This window comes from Sapajus apella, unplaced genomic scaffold, assembly GCF_009761245.1.
Source record: "Sapajus apella isolate SASKATOON/1434 unplaced genomic scaffold, GSC_monkey_1.0 scaffold36, whole genome shotgun sequence".
Taxonomy (NCBI): Eukaryota; Metazoa; Chordata; class Mammalia; order Primates; family Cebidae; genus Sapajus; species Sapajus apella.
Window position 1 is genome coordinate 1,429,333 of NW_022436976.1, and position 19,986 is coordinate 1,449,318.

Below are 19,986 nucleotides of genomic sequence, written 5' to 3' on the forward strand. Positions count from 1 at the left end.
GAAATTGTCATTTTTGTTAGTGTGATCATGGCACTATGATTATGTTGAAAACATCTTTTTCTCATAGAAATACATAGTGAAGTGTTGATAGTAAAAGTGATATGATAACAGCAATTTGTTTAAAATAAGCCAGAAAAAAACATATGCAGAGACACATGACATGAGAGCGGTGAACGTCAATCATGATGGAGGCAGATAATTGGCACGTGGTGTTCCATGACATGTTTCTAATTCTGTGTATTTTTTTAATTCCCAAAGTAAAAAGTAAAGGTTTCGCTATGTTAAAAAGTGATTTATCTCAGTTCATCTGCCTCAGAAAATGCCACACTCATATATTAGTATAATTTTATTCTACATTCTATGAAAACTGGATGCTTCCCATACTACATCAAAAGCAAGAAAATGACCCCCTCAGGATCTGGATGGTTGCTTGCTTTGGGTTCCCAACCCAGATGACACTCCTCTCTCAGTGGCTTTTTCTCAGGGCACTTCCCTCTTGAGCAACTTTCTTCTCAGGTCAACTATTCACTGAAATGGAAATGTAATGAATCACTGGAAAGTATTCACATATTTTTTTCCTAGTATTTCAAACTGTAACATCATACTCTATATGTCTGTACCTTTCTTTCTACTTCTTTCATCCTTGTCTTCAGTAAGTATTCACTTTTCTTGATGCTAACTCCTTTCTTTTTCACTTTTTTTTTTTTTTAATAGACAGAAGGTCTTGCTCTGTTGCCCACGCTGGAGTGCAGTGGCACCATCATAGCTCCCTCCAGTCTCAATCTACTGGGCTCAAGTGATCCTCCCACCTCAGCCTCCTGAGTAGCTAAGACTACAGGCATGCGCCACCACACCCAGCAAATTTTTTTTCTGTATAGACAGTATCCTCCTACATTGCCCAGGCTGGTCTCAAACTCCTGGGCTCAAGGAATCCTCTCACCTCAGCTTCCCAAATTGCTAGGATTGCAGGCATGAGCCACTATGAACATCCGCCAACTCCTTTAATTAATATAAATATTTGCCCTGTTCCTTCTAGAGATTTCAGAGGCCATTTGACCCCAGGCCATGGCATTGGGTAGGAAAGTTAGCCTCTTTGAGGCTCAAATTCTTTATTTATAAAATGTGGCTAGCATAGAGCTACCACATGGGTCATGAAGAGAACTGCAAAGGATAACATGCGTGCTCCTATTCTTTGCATGTGTGGTACGTTGTGGGTGCTCAAGAAATAGAACTTTTCTTCCACTGTGGTCGTGCCTGCCCCAGAAAACCCCAGAAGAGGCCCCAGTGCTGGCACAGCAAGACACTTAGGACCCAAAATCTGGACATGACACCTGAACAGTGTGACTTTGCTGAGTGGCAGAATTGTTGCACTTGGTAGCATAAGTTGTTTTGGAATTTGATGTAGTTAGAGATATAAAAGGCAATCATCTGACAATCCTATGCTCTCGCGATACACAGCTGAACATGTGGTCCCAGACGTCTGCCCCCACAGATGTAACCCACTTCCTGCCTTCCTCTCTCTATCCACCTCTATTCCTTCCCATTCTCCTTCCTCTTTTCATCCTCTCATGTAAATGGAAATCATAGTAACACTCTGAGGTTGTGATGTAGGTCAAAGTAGATGTGTCTAAAAGTGCTTTAACTCTAACATGCTATATAGGAAGTTATGTTTTATTATCTTATTTTTCAGAACAAGAACTATTCTATATGTGTTACATGCCATCAGTTAAGTGTTGGGTTGGTTTATTTGGGATGTTTTGGTTCTGACTGCTGTGCACACTCCAGTCCCTAAGGCAATCAGTAGTATTTTGAGAGCCTCACTGGCCTCCCTGCATGACTGGGATAGAGACATGATTCTCCCAAGAGGTGACTTTCCTCCTGGAGCATGCTACCTAGATCTGCACAGGTGCGAAGTGGCTCAACTACAAATTAACACCTGGCACTCAGTGTGTCTGCCCTTGTAAGTGTTGGTGTGGGGATTGTATCAGAAACCCTATGTGTTTCCCTTGCCCTGACATACAAGACTTGTCTCTCCAGATTGACAGGTACACACCCCTCTGGCTGAACCTCAGTTTCAACAACTCTGGGAAACCCTTTGAGGTGCCCCCAGGACACCGTTGGGGTTTCAGTAATAGGGTTTTACTTCCCACCCTGATTTGTGAACCTGTTGAGAAATAAGATAAAAGACCAAGTGGTTAGAAGCAAAAATATTACATTCGCCATTGATGAAGTTTAGGTTGGAAGGCCTGACTTGTATCTCTTGGCAAATGGAACCTCAGTTTTAGGTGCAGCCCTTTCATAGGAGTGCTGGGCCAGGGAAAGCTTCCACCTTGGCCAGAGCCTGCCTGAAGGAGCTGAGCAGAGCCTGTGCTCACAGCAGATGAGTACTCCCAGGACAAAGACATGAGGTTCTGAGTCATGCTCCCAGTTTTTCCTCTGAAATTCACCAGGTAGAGAAAGAACTCTGACATGGGCCAGCGCTAGCCAAGAAGTGTTCCTGTCCCACAAAGTCTTCTCAGGGCAAATGTTTATAGAGTGACAATTTCCCTCAAGAGGGACATCTGGTCACCCTGTAATCTATTCTATTCTGCAGAATAACTAAAACACGCTCTTCCATGCCCTGTCTGGTGTTTACCAAAAACCAAAACTATGTGCTGGCATTCACACCTCCCACCACTGCAGTCACTTCTTCCGTTTACCTAGCATCCAGCACCCACTCACCACCCGCTGTAATCTGAGGGCACACAGAGTATCCTGGCTTGAGCCTGGCATTTCCTTTTAAACTGCTTCAGGGATGCAACCTGCTTCTCTTTTGTTCTTACACAGACAGTTCTGTTGGCAGCTTCCATATCTTTGGACCTCTGTATCATTATCACATGGCCCCACAACAACAATAAATGGAAAACCTAATCCTCATGTGTGTGTTTTTAAAAGTCCATTCCATTTAAATGAGTCATACCATTAAGTCAACACACAGTTTCGCTTTAAACCCTAAGTCACTTACATAAATCCCCAGGGGTTCACTGTGACCCTATGTAAGACTTCTTCCTTGTTCTGCAAACTTTCGTTCTTGGATTACACATTTCCAGGGATAACTGCCAACTCCTCTCTTTGCCCTCAGTCCTCTGAGTGTGTGAGTGTGTGTGTGTGTGTGTGCACGCGCGCAGGCGCAAGCACATGTGTATTTTATGTCAGCATCCTGGTCCTGCAAATAAAAGTCACCTTTCCTGTTTTCTCAGCAACTTGAATCAATTCCAGTTTTCCACTTTCCCATTAGTGTTCGGTGTGTATGCTTTGCTGAATTGGTCAAAGAAGCTTCCCACTCTGCAGAACTTTTGGAAGGCGCCTAAGGTAGAGAGCATTACACTGGGAAAAAATGAAGCTTTCTGATTCTTCAGAGACTCAGCCTCCTCCTTTGAGGACCCAGCTGCTGGTCAGGTGTTTAGAAACCAGCAGGCAGTCTATGCTTCCACGGTCTTTCCCAAAACACTTTATGCTTTCTTCCACTACGTACAATCATCTACATTTTAATGACTTGCTTCTCTTTCTCCTTCCCTGCTCTGTGAATTCCTCCAAGGCAGAAACTCTGTGCTAGCCAGTTATGATGGCTCAAGCCTATAATCCCAGCTACTCAAGAGCCTAATCACTTGAGACCAGGAGTTTGAAACCAGCCTTGGCAACACAATGGAACACTCATCTCTAAAAAAGAAAAAGGGGGAAAAAAGCCTGTGTTCTATTCTTCTTTTGATTCATTTCAGTTAGTTCCTGACTCTTAGTGCGAGCTCAGTTAATATTTGAGAAAAGGTAAAGCAAAAGAAAGAAGCAAGGGAGGCCAGACAGGAGAGAGGTCCCAGCACCCTTGAATATGCTGGCACTCCCTGTAGAAAGCTGGTCCTACATGTTTCCCTGTGGCCGGCTCCTTCTCTCTCTCTCATTCATATATCCATTCAGCATCACCCCCTCAGAATGTCCTTTCCTGACATCCTCATTAAAGGAGCCACCACACAGTCATGGTCTATTTTACTTTCCTGTTTTATTTACTTTGTAGCTCTTTGTGATCTGAAATTACTTAATTGCATGTTTATTTATTGCCTGACTCTCTCCACTATGATGTAAGTTCCATGAAGTACAATAGCTTCAGGATCTTAAATAGTGCTTGGCACATGATAAGTGCCTAACAAGAGTCCATTGAAGCTGGACACAGTGGCTCATGCCTATAATCCCAGCACTTTGGGAGGCCAAGGCTGGTGGATCACCTGAAGTCAGGAGTTTGAGACCAGCCTGATCAATATGGTGAAACTCCATCTCTGCTAAAAATACAAAATTAGCCAGGCATGGTGGTGGGTGCCCGTAATCCCAGCTACTTTGGAGGTTGAGGTGGGAGAATTGCTTGAATTTAGGAGGCAGAGGTTGCAGTGAGCCAAGATCGCACCACGCACCACAGCCTGGGCAGCAAGAGTGAAACTCAGTCTCAAAAAAAAAAGTGGGGGGTCAATTGAATGAATAAACAGAGAAAGAGAGGAAGACAGGCAGGCTCCCCTCTCCCTTTTGCCAACTTGAATTGACATCTTAAAATGCAGAACAGACCAAAAAAAAAAAAAACTGTTTTTTTGTCCTTTGCTGACATGTCCACCTGGCTCTTTAACATGGACTGCAGGGCCCAGAAGACATCTTTACTGGAAGAGCAGTTCAAGATGCAGAACATCGTTAGGAATGTGGTGATCCTTGGGTGCAGAGCCCTTCTAGAAATGGTTCCAGCCACTCTACCCGTGTTCACTCTACAGACTGAGCTTCTGAAAGGATGGTGAGGAACATAGGTTTCACAGACACCCACAGGTATTTAAGCAGAGGTGGAGGCTACTGCTGACATATCATGGCACGTGGGAACATGTGGCACTACAAGACCTCAGGAGGCCCTGGAGCCAGACTTGGCCAGCCAGGGGGCGGGGGCTGCTGCACTGCTGCTCTTCTAGCTGCACTGTCCTCATCTCTCCTCTGTGCATCTGCTTCCTGCTCTCTCACTGCAGACCTGTGCATGGGAGCCAAATACGGCTGCTCAAGAACCTCACAGGCCCATTTCCCAACTCCACAGGGGAAAATCTGGTGAGTCCAGCTTGGGTTCAATGTCTACATCTTGTCCGCTCAGCTATGAAGGGAAGAGGGTCATACTGCATGGGTGTGGCATCTGGTACAAGGTTCAGAAAAAGGGGTATGTGGTTGGGGATCACCCAAAGACATTTCCCATCTTTACCTTAGTCAACAGATGGTGTGCTCAGACTCCAGTATCTGAGAAGCAGTTTATGGTCATTGCCCTTCAAATGTCCAGATGTTTTCCATTTGTCTTCTCTGTCATTAGCCGACAATCACCTGGCACTGGAAGCATAAAATATAAGAGGCTGCCCTCTGAAATATTTGCTGGGTCACAAAGGGCATTAAACACTTGTTTCCAGTGTTAGGGAAGCTAAAACAGAGGTCGTGGTTCAATGACAGAGAAATGTTTAATGTCTAAATTGGTCTGAGGAAGCCAAATGCTGCAGAAATCCTGTGGGCAGCTTTCCATCTTCCTCTTTCATGAGTGTCAGGGCCTGAGAAAACAACTATTGGAATGTATCCACTTAAGTCCAACCACTTCAACAAAACAAGATAGAATATATTCTGAATGCAATCCAAACACACCTCTCCATGGGTAATTAATGAAGCCAGCTCATGCAGCCTTATGCCTCCTGCAATGACTACTTCTGACTCATTCCATTGGTTTTCTGGCTTTATAGCCCAGGTGTATGTGTTGTAAGGTGACATTAGGTGAGATCATACCCTGTATGTTTTTTTTTTTAATACTTGGTATTTTTCAGCTGAATTTATGTTTAAGAAACTGTTCCTCTGTTGAGGGAAGCTTGTTGATGGACTGGAAGAGAGATAGGAGGAAGAGGGGCATAAAATAATGTGGCTTCAAAGAGAGATGCGGTTCTGCACATTAAAATAAGAAACTGGTTTAACTGTGTACAGAGACACATTTCCAAAGATGATGTCTCCTGTGGAGACATATTCCTACCCTGAGAATATTAGCATATGTAACCTAGTATGTCCACCACTGAACTGACTTATTGAGAGGTTTGGGGCCAGTTCTGTCTGGTTCCATCTTGCCCAGGTACTATTCCATGAAGACCTTCTAGGTGACCAAGTCTTCAGTCCTGGGGCTTCTCAGTGCCCTGGACCATTGGACGGGTAAGGGTGGATTTTCACATGATATGGGAGGGGCAGAGGGCTGAACAAAGCCCTACGGCACAGGTGGTTGTCTTTGGGCCTGGCTAGTCATCACAGTGACTGCAGGCCATGAGCAGTGTTCACCATAGGCAAATGGGACATCTAATCTATGTCCTTAGGACCAGTGAGGGTCTCCAGGAGTGTGGAGCTAATGGGCTACAGTCCTTGTTTCAGTAGAAGAAAACTATCTCTCCTTCCGTCCTTGGGGACCTTACCCTCTCCCTGTACCCTGGCCTGTGGAATGCTTAGTCTGGAGAGCAGAGCTCTCTTTGCAATTTTGCAGTTATTCAGCAAGCTGTTTCTGTGTTACACCTGCACTGATGACTTTTGAACTTAAACACTACAAATGTGGCTCTTTAATTCTCTACTTCAAGAGTGACATCCTTCCCCTAAAGCAATGGATGACTCATATCTAATTTTCTGGGCTAGGAGGAAGATCATCAGAGTGCAAGTGAAGAAAATCAGAGGACACAAAGCTAGAAGAGGTGTGGTGGGTGAGAACACAGAGTGAATTATTTACAACATTAACCCACTTCATATATAGGATCAGGTATTGTGCCTGTATGTAAGGTTTGTTATTGTGGAGTTGTGTATTCTTAGTCACATGGTTTCTCACAGGGCTGCAGTACAGACATGTAGACCTCACATGGAGGGGAAAGCAGGAAAAGTACTGGACTTGGCTTGGTTCCACAGACTCTGGGCTGAACTGTGGATGTCCTGCTGCAGAGTTGAGTGGAGAGCCTGGATCTTGGGATATGTACCAGGGTGGGACAATTCTGAGACATGTTCTATACCAGCTCTGTCCAATAGGAATATACTGAGAGTCACATGTGTAATTTTACATTTCCTAGTAGCCACAGTTTTAAAAAGCAAAATGAAACAGGTGAAATTAATTTTAATATTAATATATTTGTTTAACCTAGTCTATCTAAAATATTATGTCAATGTGGTAAACAACATTGACCAGATGTTTTACATTATATATATACTGTTAGAAATCCAATGTGTATTTTACATTTGGAGTGCAACTCAATTCTTACTAACTACACTTCAAATGCTGAGGGGGCACCAGTGGCTAGTGGCTACCATATTACAGGTGAGGAAAGCTCTATTCTGTTTCTCACAGGTTCCCAGTGAGATTGAGCCCCAGTTGCCCACAGTGGTAATCTTCTGATGAATGCCCCCATCTATATTTCCTATCCTTCCCTGAAGGCCTCCACTCCCTTGCCAATGCTTCCTGGGATCGTCCATCAAATGAACTACTTGCTTTCAACTCCTTGCCTCCAAGTCAGCTTCTGGAAATCCAACCTAAGACATGATGGTTCTAAGTCCATAAGCACTAAGGGTTCCACGTCTTCTGTTAGTTAACTTGTCATTTTTGAAATTTCTATTATTTTATCATGGAGTAAATACTTGCTAAAAGTTACAGTCGGGTGTATTCTGTATTGTGACAACCCAGGGGAAGGGTCTGCCCATTCTTGAGCCTGAACAGCAAAGGAGAGAACAACGTCCCCTTCCCTCAGGCCAAAGTGGTGGTAGCAGTAGCAGCGCCCAAGGAGATAGCTGTGCTTAGCAGAGGGGTGACCCCTCAAGTGTCACCAATAGCAATGTGCCTGGGCGACAAGGAGACTGGGGCAGCAGAACACAAAGGACTCATCTTGCTTTCATATAAGATGGCCCTGGGGACCCTCAGATAGGCCAAAGGACAGTTTCCAATCACCGGACCAAGGGGACGAAGTACTAGTTACCAAAATTTTATGTTTAAAAGGGAATTTAAATTTTTGTAAATATAGATGGTAAGGTCAGGACACCCTGGTCATAAATGCATTCATTCTCTTTTTTGTTTTGTTTTGTTTTGTTTTTTGAGACAGAGTCTTGCTCTGTCACCTAGGCTGGAATGAAGTGGTACAATCTCCACTCACTGTAATCTTTGCATCCTGCGTTCAAGTGAGTGTCCTATCTTGGCCTCCCGAGTAGCTGGGGCAACAGGTACATGCCATCACACCCGGCTAATTTTTTTGGTGGTTTTGTTTTGTTTTGTTTTGTTTTGTTTTGTTTTAGAGACAGGGTTTCACCATTTTGGCCAGGCTGGTCTTGAACTCCTGGCCTCAAGCAATCCATCCACCCACCTCGGCCTCCCAAAGTGCTGGGATTACAGACATGAGCCACATCGCCTGGCCCCAAGCCCCAAGTGAATTAATTCTCAATCTGTTGTTTCAGTCAGGATGACTTCAGAGAATCCTCTGTCCATGCCTCTGAAAACAACAAGAAAAACAATGACCAGCTGAGATGCAGATCAGCTCTGGCACTGTTCATAAATTCTCCTAGAAGAGGTGCATTCTAAGGAGCGGGAACATGACTTACAATGATGCCAAACACCACCTGACACATAACACAGCCCTGTGAGGGTGTGGAGCAAAGATGAAAGAGCAGTTTCATGTCAGCAAGCACTAAATATTTCTAGAAGAAACCTGACCCCAAAATGTCTACATCTACATATATTAACAAAATATTATGTGATTTATTTATCCAGAAACTGGAAATTTCCTTTCTGCTCATTTGTACTTTGTCTCCAATTCTCTTATGCAAAATGGAATACTCTTTTGAGAATCCAGCTGATTATCCAGGCACATTTTCTCCAGAGCTCTCATCTCTCCAAATAAAGGCCAATATATTTCAACCTCCACTAGCCAACATAATAAATGAACAAAATATTACACAGAAGACAAGTCTAACTTTATGGCCTTATTTTTTTTTTTTACCTCCCCAAAACACGTGCCTCATCATCTTTTCCAAAAAGTGAATTTAAAACAATAATACTAACATTTCATTTTGGCTTCCACAGCACACTTCACTAACTCTCTCTAAAGTCACCAGTGACTCCCTATCCTAATACCCAAGGTCTTCGCTTGGTTCTCTTCCTACCTGAATTTTGTGCAGCATTCAACATATTGAACAACCTTTTCTTTGTTCACTGCATTGCAATAAATATTTATTAGTACCTACTATAAGCCAAGCGCTGTTGGCTTATAGACATCCTAAATTACTTTCCAAAGAGCCCCTGATAATATATACATTGAGAGACGCACACTCATCTGCTGAAAGAAGCATACCTAGAAAAAGTACAATGGAATAATTTTTCTCATGAAACAAGAACAAAATGCTACTCCTATTAAAAGGGGGTTGACATGCTTTTCATTGCTTTAGGAACTACCCATAGTTGAAATAAACAGAAAGATTCTAAGGAACTGCAGGTCATTGACAGAGGTAAACTAATTTTGACAGCAATCCAGATAATTACAAGTGGTTGGTTTAGGGGCTTTAGAGCTGTCACCAAGCAGTTTAAAACATAGGAAGCAAGCTCACTGCCTAGAAGTTGAGGAGCTGCAAATTAATCCCTAAATTTAGCATCCTGATATGGCTGAAAGCAAACTAGGTGCATAGTTGCCCAATCAGAAACACAGAATCAACTCACTTAGCAACAGCAAATTATGTTTCTGCTCAGAAGGTAGGTCAACAGGGTACAGGCATTGCCCAGAGGACACTCACCCAGGGAGGAAGTCTGGGGCTGGGTTTCCTCAAGGAAGCATGGTTGAAAGAAGAAACTGCATTGTAGCTGAGAGAACTCAAGGTCATCATCAAGAAGATGGTGCTGACAAGTTTCAGATCTGAAAGATGAATTAATAATGATTCTATGTCTCAAGAATAATGAAATCGTGATCACTACTCATATCTGCTGCCTGTATGGTATATGTAGAAACTAGGCAGTCTCCAGCCTTCACCTCAGTCAATGAGATAAGATGTTGCTCTTTCTCTTTAAATGTCTTTCCCAATATTCCACCTTTACCCCTCTTCTCCTGTTTAAGCTATTTTCCTAGGTGGATGAGGAACCTGGGGCATGGAGCATTTAGGTAACTTGCCTGAACCCGAACAGTGAGTAATAAGACTACAAGAAGAGACTCAAGCCCAAATAAGGGAAGGCTGAAAACCAGAGAATGAGGCGTGAGTCAGAAACCACAGAGAAGGTCGAGATAGAGGATGGGGCGAAGAATGGGATGGTGCAGGTGGGTTAGAGCTAAAGCCAGGAGGAACTACAGAACACTGAAAAATTCTCCTCTGGCTATTCCCTGGCGTATCCCAGAAAAAAGAATCGTTGTTGAGAGGAACCATGGAAGTAATAGGAAAAGTATGCTGACATAAATGGGTTAAAAATGACTTCCGATTGAGGCCAGGTGCAGTGGCTCACGCCTGTAATCCCAGCACTTGGGAGGCCAAGGAGGGGACAGATCACCGGAGGTCAGGAGTTCAAGACCAGCCTGGCAGACATGGTGAAACCCCGTCTCTACTAAAAATACAAAAAAATTAGCTGGGCGTGGTGGCAGGTGCCTGTAATTCCAGCTACTTGGGAGGCTATGGCAGGAGAATCACTTGAACCAGGAAGTTGGAGGTTGCAGATCACACCATTGCACTCCAGTCTGGGTGACGAGTGAAACTCTGCCTCAACAAAAAAAAAAAAAAAAAATGACCTCCGATACAGTGAGTCATCATTTAACATGTATTTACTGAACACCTACCATATGTCAGGCTCTGGTCTAGGACCAGCATTGAAAAAGTAGATAAAATGCTCTGGAAGTGTGAGTACAGAGGCTTAGAGTTGGGCACACTCAAAAACCACTAGGCCAAGCCAAGCACCATGGCTCATCCCTAAAATCCCAGCACTTTGGAAGGCCAAGGCAGAAGGGTCACTTGAGCCCAGGAGATCAAGACCAGAAGGTCAAGGTAGCAGTAAGCCTTATTCACACCACTGCACTCCAGCCTGGATGACAGAGTGAGACCTTGTCTCAAAGAAAAATAAAAATCACAAGGCCAACCATATCTCCTGGTTTTTCAGGGTTTATTTTTTTTTAGAGACAGAGTCTTATTCTGTCATCCAGGCGGGAGTGTAGTGGCGCAATCATAACTCACTGTAGCCTTTAACTACTGGGCTCAAGGAACCTTCCCGCTTCAGCCTCCCAAGCAGCTAGGACTACAGGTGCAGACAGGGTCTCACTATGTTGCCCAGGCTGGTCTTAAACTTCTGGCCTCAAGTGATTCTCCTGCCATGGCCTCCCAAAAGCACTGGAATTACAGGCATGAGCCACCATGCCCAGCCACCTTCTCATTTTTAAATTACCTTCTATGACTCCTTCACCAAAATAATAATAATACACACACACACATATATGAATACACACACAATTACTGATTGTAGTGATGGTTGTACAATTCTGTGAATATAGTTAAAACCATTGAATTGTATACTTTAAATTGTATATGTATAAATGTATACTTAAATTGTTTGGTATGTATATTATATCTCAATAAAACTGTTACCAGAAAAATAATAACTACCATTGCTTGGGCTTCCAAAGAATTTTTTAGGTAAAATATTTTATTAAAGAACAATTTAAATATATATAAAACAAGTGTTATGGTTTGAATGGGTAGCCTCCAAAATTCAGGTGTTGCCAATATGACAGTAGTAAGAGGTGGGGCTTTTAAAAGGTAATTAGAGCATGAGGGCACCTCTCTTAGGAATAAAATTGGTGCTCTTATAAAATGGCTTCATATAAGGAATTCATTCCTCTTGATCTTCTACCTTCCACTATATGAAAACTCAGCATTTCTCCTCGCTGAAGAATGCAGCAATAAGGCACCATCTTGGAAGCAGAGAGCAGCCCTCACCAGACACCAATGCTGGTGCTTTGATCTTGAACTTTCAGCCTCCAGAACTGCTTGAAATTCTTCTGACCCCACGCCTTCGGGGCTAGTCTGGAATATATGCCTTTCCTTTATATTTCTAAGACACATCTCTGTTTGCTTCTGTGATCTTTTAGAGTGAAGGCATCTTTTCTTATTCATGAATATTCCATTCTTGATCTTTCTATATACAGCGTCCCCTTAGCAGCAAATACGTCCTTTAAATGGATGAAATTCTCTAGCACATGCACTCAAACCATGGCTTCTCCCTAGTGAGAGGGCTAGGCTTTGGAAAGCAATAGAGATGATGGTGGAAGTAACAGCTCAGTACTTATAGCCAGCAGGCACACATCCTCATCCCATCATTTGGATTTTTCCAAAGAATTTTTTTAATTGGTCTAGGGGGGACTTGGATGTCCATTCCCAAGTGATTCTATTAAATAGCCTAGACTGAGAACCACTGACTCCAGCCATGGGAATGGAAAGGGCAATGACTGATTTTGAGGGATGTCACCCTCAAAGAACATTAAAGGAGTAGCTCCTGAGAGTCTAGAGTGGGAGCGTCTAGGCTTTCAGGAGCCACTCCTTTAATATTCTTTCCTGAGGCTGGGCACAGTGGCTCGTGCCTATAATCCCAGCACTTTGGGAGGCCAAGGTAGGTGGATCACTTTAGCCCAGGAGTTCAAGACTAACCTGGGCAATATGGTAAAACCTCATGTCTATGAAAAATACAAAAATTAGCTGGGCATGGTGGTGCATGCCTGTAGTCCCAATACCTTGGGAGGCTGAGGCAGGAGGATCACTTGAGCCCAGGAGGTTGAGGCTGCAGTGAGCTGATGTCATGGGATCCTGTGGGTATCACTTCATCAGCTGGAAACCTCTGTGGCTGGTGGCACTTTTGCCTGAGTTTTTACTCGGGCCCACTGGGCTCGTTCCACCCACTCAGCTCAGCTTGCACTACTGGCCTGAATCTTATGCCTGCCAAGGGCAAGCCAGATGCAAGCAGAGAGGGGCATGTGAGTGAGCAAGTATGGGGCCCAGCCACTGAGCACGGCCAGGCACACTAGCACACTGGCTGTGGTGGGGCAGGCAGGTCCAAGCACCAGCACGTGCGCCAGCTCCCTGTGAGGCTGTGCCTAGACCAGGTGTACTGCAAGCAGCTTCCATGGCTGGTGCTGAGGAATGTGATGGCACCTGGAAGCTTGGAGATGCCAGGAAACACAGAGCCCCAGAGAGGGTGTCATAGCCCTGGCTTGGGGAGCTCCTAGGTCTGGGGTCCCCAAAGGGCTGCAGCTCTTCTCTCCTTCTTATTGCCTACAACATGGTGAGCAAGGGGCATTTCAGACCAGTTTGTGTTATAGCTCTTTTAGCCCAGCCATTCAGTGCATCCCAAGTTCTTGTCCTGTGTCCAGGAAGAACGAAGTACATGGACAAGTGGAGGGTGAGTAAGTCGAAGAGGAACTTACTGACAGAACAGCTCAGAGGAAACCACAGTGGATTGCTCCTCTCCACAGGCAGGGTGTCCCAATGATTGTTCAGCTCTGAGCAGAGAGGAGGCCCATAGTAAGTATCTCCTCTCCAAAGGCAGGTTGTCCCAACGGTGTTCAGCTCTCAGCAGAGGAGACCCTAGAGTGCGTAGCTTCTCTCTGCAGCTGATAGTCCTGACTTCTGCCCAGCTTTCAGTAGAGAGAAGACCCTGGAATAGGTAGCTCCTCTCCACAGGCAGGTCTTCTGGACATCTGGAGTCTGGCTGAGTCCAGGGGTTTTTGTGGCTTCAGAGGTGAGGAAGTATATGCTGATTGGTTCATGGGTGGCTAGGGCTGGGCCTGCAAAAAGCACCATAAGTTCCCATTCTGGCCCATCAGCCTGGTCACCAGACTTCAGGCCATCCCTGGCTTGAAGGTGGGGCTTTACCAGGGACCCACCCCTTTCCAACCTGTCAGCCTCCTGCCACTGCCCATGCTTATTTGTGCTAAGGAGCACCTGCAGGTCCATGCTGGGCTGCCCTCAGTGCTCCTTCAACCTCCCTCCTGTGCTCCTCAGTGCCCAAAGTCTGGAGGGGAGCCAGGGCAGCAGGGGGCTGGCATGTCAGTGCTGCTCTGAGTATGCCCACACCCGGCTGGGTTGCAATAGCACCTGGGCTTCCTCAACTTTGCTCCAAAATCAGAGTAGGCACGGGAGCAGGGAGAGGCCAGGCAGCAGGAGCAGGCACTTCCGAGACCACAGGGTAAGGGGGGGCTTCCTGGCCTCCAAGAGATACCTGGGTCCACAGCCATGGCTGGGTGGCTGCAGTTGTGCCTAGGAGGGCAGGGCTCCTGCTTGCTTCTGGCCCCCATGAGCACAGGGATGTCCAGATCTGAAGCCGTGCTGGGCAGTCGCTGCTGCACCTGGGGAACATAAGGCTCCCACTCTGCCAACTCAGAAGGGAGCAGGGCTTCCCCCTGTTCCCAGCTCCTGCCAGCTCTGAGGAGCCCACAGCCCTGGCCAAGCTGCTCCTAAGCTGGAACAGATACACCCATTCATGAGGTTCAGGTTACAATGATTCTGAGAATGCTCAAGCATCCTAGCTTCTCTGAATCATTATGTCCTGAAGCACTTACCTCAGTCTACAACCAGTAATTAAGAACACTGGCCTTATTATCAAAGCTGAGCTGGATCTGCTGGATAATAATCCTGGATCTAATACTTGATGGGAGAATGACCTTGGGAAAATCATGTTTCTAAGCCTCGGATTTCTCATCTCTGAAGTTAGGGTAATAAAGCCTACCTGTAAGGACTGTTATAGGCCTTACATTCCCACTGTAGATGTAAAGTGCTTGGCTCAGAGTGAATGTGAAATAAATTGCTAGTGATTATTTCTTCCCAGGGAGTTGTAAGACTGGGAGATCTAGCCCCTCCTCCAATATCCCCCTGCTGGTATATGGGTGTGCAACCTCCAAACATTCAGGACTCAGCAGGTGCCTGCCTGCACTCTTCAAACTAGTATTCTAGGGGGAAGGCAAAGGGAATGATCCCTTCTCTTAGGTTCTTTCATCCGCCCCAGCAATGTCCTAGTCTTGGAGTGCACTAGCAAATATTGTCAGAGCATTTTCTCAGGTCCACGCCTGCCACCCTACACCTTCCTGGTCCTTCCTTCCTAAGCTGGGAGCCATTCCTGAAGACAGAGACCCCAGGAGCCTTCACAAAGTCCCCGTACTGAAACATCTGAATTTCACCACATAATATCTTGCCATTAAAACCTAAGAGTGTCTGTCTCAGGACTGGCCATTTTTTCTTCCAACCATTTACAGAAATTTTATAATCCACAATTTATAATATAATTCCACAATTACCTGGAATAGAATTTGTTGCTCAATACAGCATCTGACATAGGGCAGGAAGTATGAAATAAATCATCAAGAAGTAGTTAAAGCTCCACCTGTTAAAATCCTCCCACCCAGCTAAAATACTGGGTGAATTCCTCTTTCATGCTGTTTAATGGTCAGAATGGTTTCCTCTTCCCTGCCTCTGAATTCTTGTTACCACAATCTTTATTGCATACTTACGAATTGATCCATGATTATACAGCTAATAATTGCCAAATCTAGGCCAGCTGTACTGACTTGAATAGCATCTCCCCAAAATTCACATCTACTGGAACCTGGAATGTGAACTTACTTCAAAATAGTGTCTTTGGCTGGCATGGTGGCTTATGCCTGCAATCCCAGCAATTTGGGAGGCTGAGGCAGGAGGATCGGTTGAGCCCAGGAGTTTGAAACCAGCCTGGTCAACATAACAAGACACTGTCTCTACAAAAGTAAAAATTTTTAAAAAATAGCTGAGCGTGGTGGCACATGTCTATATTCTCAGCTACTTGGGAGGCTAAAACTGGTCTGAGCCGTGATTATGCCATTGTACTCCAGCCTGGGTAACAGAGAAAGACCCTGTCTCAAAAGAAAAAGAAAATTGTCTTTGCGAATGTAATCAAATGAAGATAAGGTCATATTGAATTGGGATGGATCCTAAATCCGGTGACTAGTGGCCTTAAAAAGAAGAAAATGTGGACACAGAAACACAGGAGGAGACACAGAGAAGAAGCCCTTGTGAAGATGGAGGCTGGGGTGAGAGTGATGGTGCCACAAGCCGAGGAATGCCAAGGATTGCCAGAAGCCACCAGAAGAAAGGAAGAGGCAAGGAAAGAGTCCTCCTTTGCAGCTTCAGAGAGAGCGTGGCCCTGCCAATTTTGGACTGCTAGCCTCCAGAACTGTGAGAGAATAAATATCTGTTATTTTTGGTAATTTGGTGTGATGGCCTTAGGAAATGAATACTCTGTCAGATGTCAGACACCCTCATGCTTAATGACTCTCATCCGCACCACGATGCTATGTGGCTTATGCTTTTAACATCTAAACTGTATCCTGCTCAGCACATTTCTCAGGTGCCTTCTATTTCACAGTAGGAGGCAGATGGAGCACTAGAAGTTGAGGGGGGATGAAGGCTGTTTTTAGGGATGAGGAAGAGGTAGGATTATTGCAAGGTAGTGGATGGGTGGGGCTGTTTTTCTGAAATTATGCCCAAGCTTCATTGTTAGCCAGACCCTGTGAGTTAGCAGAAAGAGGAAAATTAGTTTACTAATGAAAGAATTGTGATGCATTAGAAAACAAGAAGGATTGGAAGTTGCAAAGCCTGCCACAAACGAGCTCTGTGATTAGGCACATGGTATTCAGATGTGGCTGCTTAAGTTAGGCAATTCATCTTGAGAATGTTGACACATAGCCTGAAAAGCAAAATATTACTCTTTCTGCAATTAAAAAAACTCCCGGAATCCTCATTCATTCCCACCCAATTCCTGCCCCTTATTCTATAACTCCCAATTCTAACACAAAGCAGAAAGTTAACTTTTTAGTTGACTAAATAAATAAGGGAATGAATACTGAGGATAGAAAAGGGTTGGAGGTATCAGAAATGAAATAATGGTCAAGGAAAGAAAAAGACTCAGATGTATAGTAAGGGCATGAAAGAATGTTCAAGAATCAAAGATGTCTGCCACTAATATTTGGTAATCAAAAGCCATTAACAGAAGCAAATGTGACAATATATTGATATCTGTTCAATCTTGGTAGTAAGCGTAGGGTGTATTGCTTCTCGGCCTTTTGGCTAAGATCAAGTGTAAGCGTAGGGTGTTTGTAATATTCATAGTTTGGTGGGTTCAAAATGTTTATTTTAAAAAAGAACAACAGTGCAGTAGCAACCTCAAAATAGCCAGATCAAAATGAGTGCATCAAATTGGCAGCATTCAATTCACTTGCTTTGATGGGTGAATCCTCTCCTTCATCAGCAGAACTGATTTGGTTGTGTTAAAAACAGTTCATTCCCACGCACAGATAGACCAATACAACCCTTTTGGAAAACACGTGCAAAAATGTATATGAAAAGCAATAAAATATTCATTTCCTTGGGCTTTGTACTCCTGGTCCTGAGAATTTATGCAGGCAATGATAATGTGACGGGAAAAAGGGTGAAAATATGTAAATTCTGTGACAATTTTTTAATAACAATGAACACTTGGGAACGATTTAAGGTTTCAGTGGGGAGTGCTCACCACTGCCCCGACCCTGGTCCCGCCACCCTAAGCTGTGCCTGGATGGTTGTGTGTAAGGAACAGAGCTGTGCTTTGGTCAAGGATAAGCCTAGGTAAACATCCACAGGCACTCAGCGAGTTTAGAGCACAGGCGTATAACTCCACTCGTTATCACAGCCATGTAGCCATGACATGGGAAGGTCATCCCTTGGCTCTAAACCACTATTGCCTGTAAAAGATGTAATTGCCCTGTTGACACTGTGCAGGCGCACTGGCAGAGACAGAGAGGGAGAGTAGAGCTATCTGTCTTGCAGACGAACAGTGAGGAGCCAGGACAAAGCTCAGCTTGTGCACAGAGTAAGAGTATAGCTGCTGACCCTGAAGGCAAAGCCCACCACGCAGTTGTGTGGGGGTGCAGCTGTGTGGGGGTGCTGCTGGACTAAGCAGCCGAGACAGGGCAGACAGTGTAAACAACTAGTGCAAGAAAGCTGTTGATGAGAGTTGCTGCTGAATAAAATCTTCCACCTCCCTACGGTCCCCCTGGGTGTTTCTTCTGCTCATCCACCCACTCCCCTTGGACCTCAGCATGGGCTGGAACCTGACCCCAAGCATGACATTCGGGGAAGTGGTGACCCTGACAGTGTGGTAGCCTCCACCTGGTGTCTGCTTCTGCCGTTGCCCCTGCTGTCTACTCTCCACTCAGCAGCCAGAGTGATCCTTTCAAAATGAAATCAAACTGCTTCTTTGCTTCCCTTCAAAATGCTCCCATCACCCTCACTGCTCCACCCTGGTCTGAACCACCTCCTGGGGCCTGGATATAGCAATAGCTCCCTAACTAGTTTTCCCTCTTCCACCTTCTCTTCCCTTAGCACAAAAGTGAAAGTATTTCTTTTCAAATCACAAATCGGATCATGTCACTCAGCTCAGAAGCCTCTAGTGGCTTCCTGTCTGACTCAGCACAACCATATGACTCAGCATACAAGTTCATCTCCTTCTAGGCACACTAAGCCTTTTTGTTGGTTGCCGGCTATACTCATAATGCTCTCTCCTTATATCCACACGACTCACTCCCTTACTTCCTTTACGCATAAATCAAATCCCTTATCTCAGTATTGACAAGCCAAGAGCAGACTACTCCAAAGTGAGCAGCTCGGTCATCGACCACCCTAGTTTAAATTTTAACAACCCACACAGCTTCATCCTACTTCCCTGTTTTATTTTTTCCTCTTAGCGTTTATCAGCTTCTATATATTAAATAACATATATAGCTGGTCATGGGGGCTCACGCCTGTAATCCCAGCACTTTGGAAGGCCAGGGCAGGCAGATCACCTGAGGCCAGGAGTTCCAGACCAGTCTAACCAAAGTGGTGAAAACCCGTTTCTACTAAAAGTACAAAAATTAGCCAGGTGTGGTGGCACGCACCTGTAGTTCCAGCTACTCGGGAAGCTGAAGCAGGAGAATTGCTCGAACCCAGGAGGCGGAGGTTGCAGTGAGCAGAGATCGCACCATTGTGCTCCATCCAGCCTGGGTGACAGAGCGAGACTCCATCTCAAAAGAATAAATTAATTAATTTTAAAAACTTAGATATAGCCAGGTGTGGTGGCTTGCGCCTATAATCCCAGCTACTCGGGAGGCTGAGGCAGGAGAATCACTTGAACCCGGGAGGCGGAGGTTGCAGTGAGTGGAGATCATGACACTGCACTCCAGCCTGCGTGACAGAGTGAGACTGTATTTCCAAATAAATAAATAAACTTAGATAAAAATTATTTAAGTGTCTACCTCGTCTGCCCCAAACACACATAGGCTAGAATATAAATTCCATGAAGAAAGGGATTTTTATCAGTTTTGTTCACAGCTGTTTTCCTAGCACCTAGAACAGTGTCTGGCACATAGCGGACATTCAAAAAACTTTTTTTTTCTTTTCTTTCAAAAAATTTTTTTCTTTCAAAAATTTCTTCAGTATTTTAGTTACGCTGTTTGTGTGTATGCATGTGTACGTGTGTATGACTGCGTTTGTATGTGACCAAAACAGTAACTGGCAAACACAGCATCAGGAAATTGCAGGGCAGGATCTGGGAAAAGGGGAGGAACCCGAAGGTACTGACAAGACTAAACCTGACTCCCCCGAAGTGAACACGCAGCAAAGGCTGACAATGCCAGCTGCCTGGGCACTGACGGATCCCACCCACGGAAACGTTACCTTATGGGGAAGCTAACCCGGGCCACTCGCCGAAGACCTGCGCAGGCGTGGCTTGAGAAGCTGCCTGCTGTGGGCGGAGCCACCCGAAAGGCTCCGGTCGGGGGCGGGAGCAGGAGCTGCCTGGTGGGTGCCGCCGATAGGCTGCCGCAGTGACAGGGTGGGCTCTGCCGAGGAACCCGCCTCGCCCGGGGGCGGTGCCTGCGCCTTGAGCCTCTAGGAGAG

The 19,986-nt window shown here is 45.1% G+C and overlaps 1 long non-coding RNA gene across 1 annotated transcript; it reads right to left on the bottom strand.

Annotated features, from left to right (window-relative positions):
• Positions 1-331: 331 nt before the first annotated feature.
• LOC116563746 lies at positions 332-19,852 on the bottom strand. The gene is made up of 3 exons (XR_004274548.1): positions 19,765-19,852; positions 5,252-5,373; positions 332-528 (listed from the first exon to the last, which is right to left on the bottom strand). It is a non-coding gene; the product is annotated as an uncharacterized LOC116563746 (long non-coding RNA).
• Between the last annotated feature and the right edge of the window lie 134 nt (positions 19,853-19,986).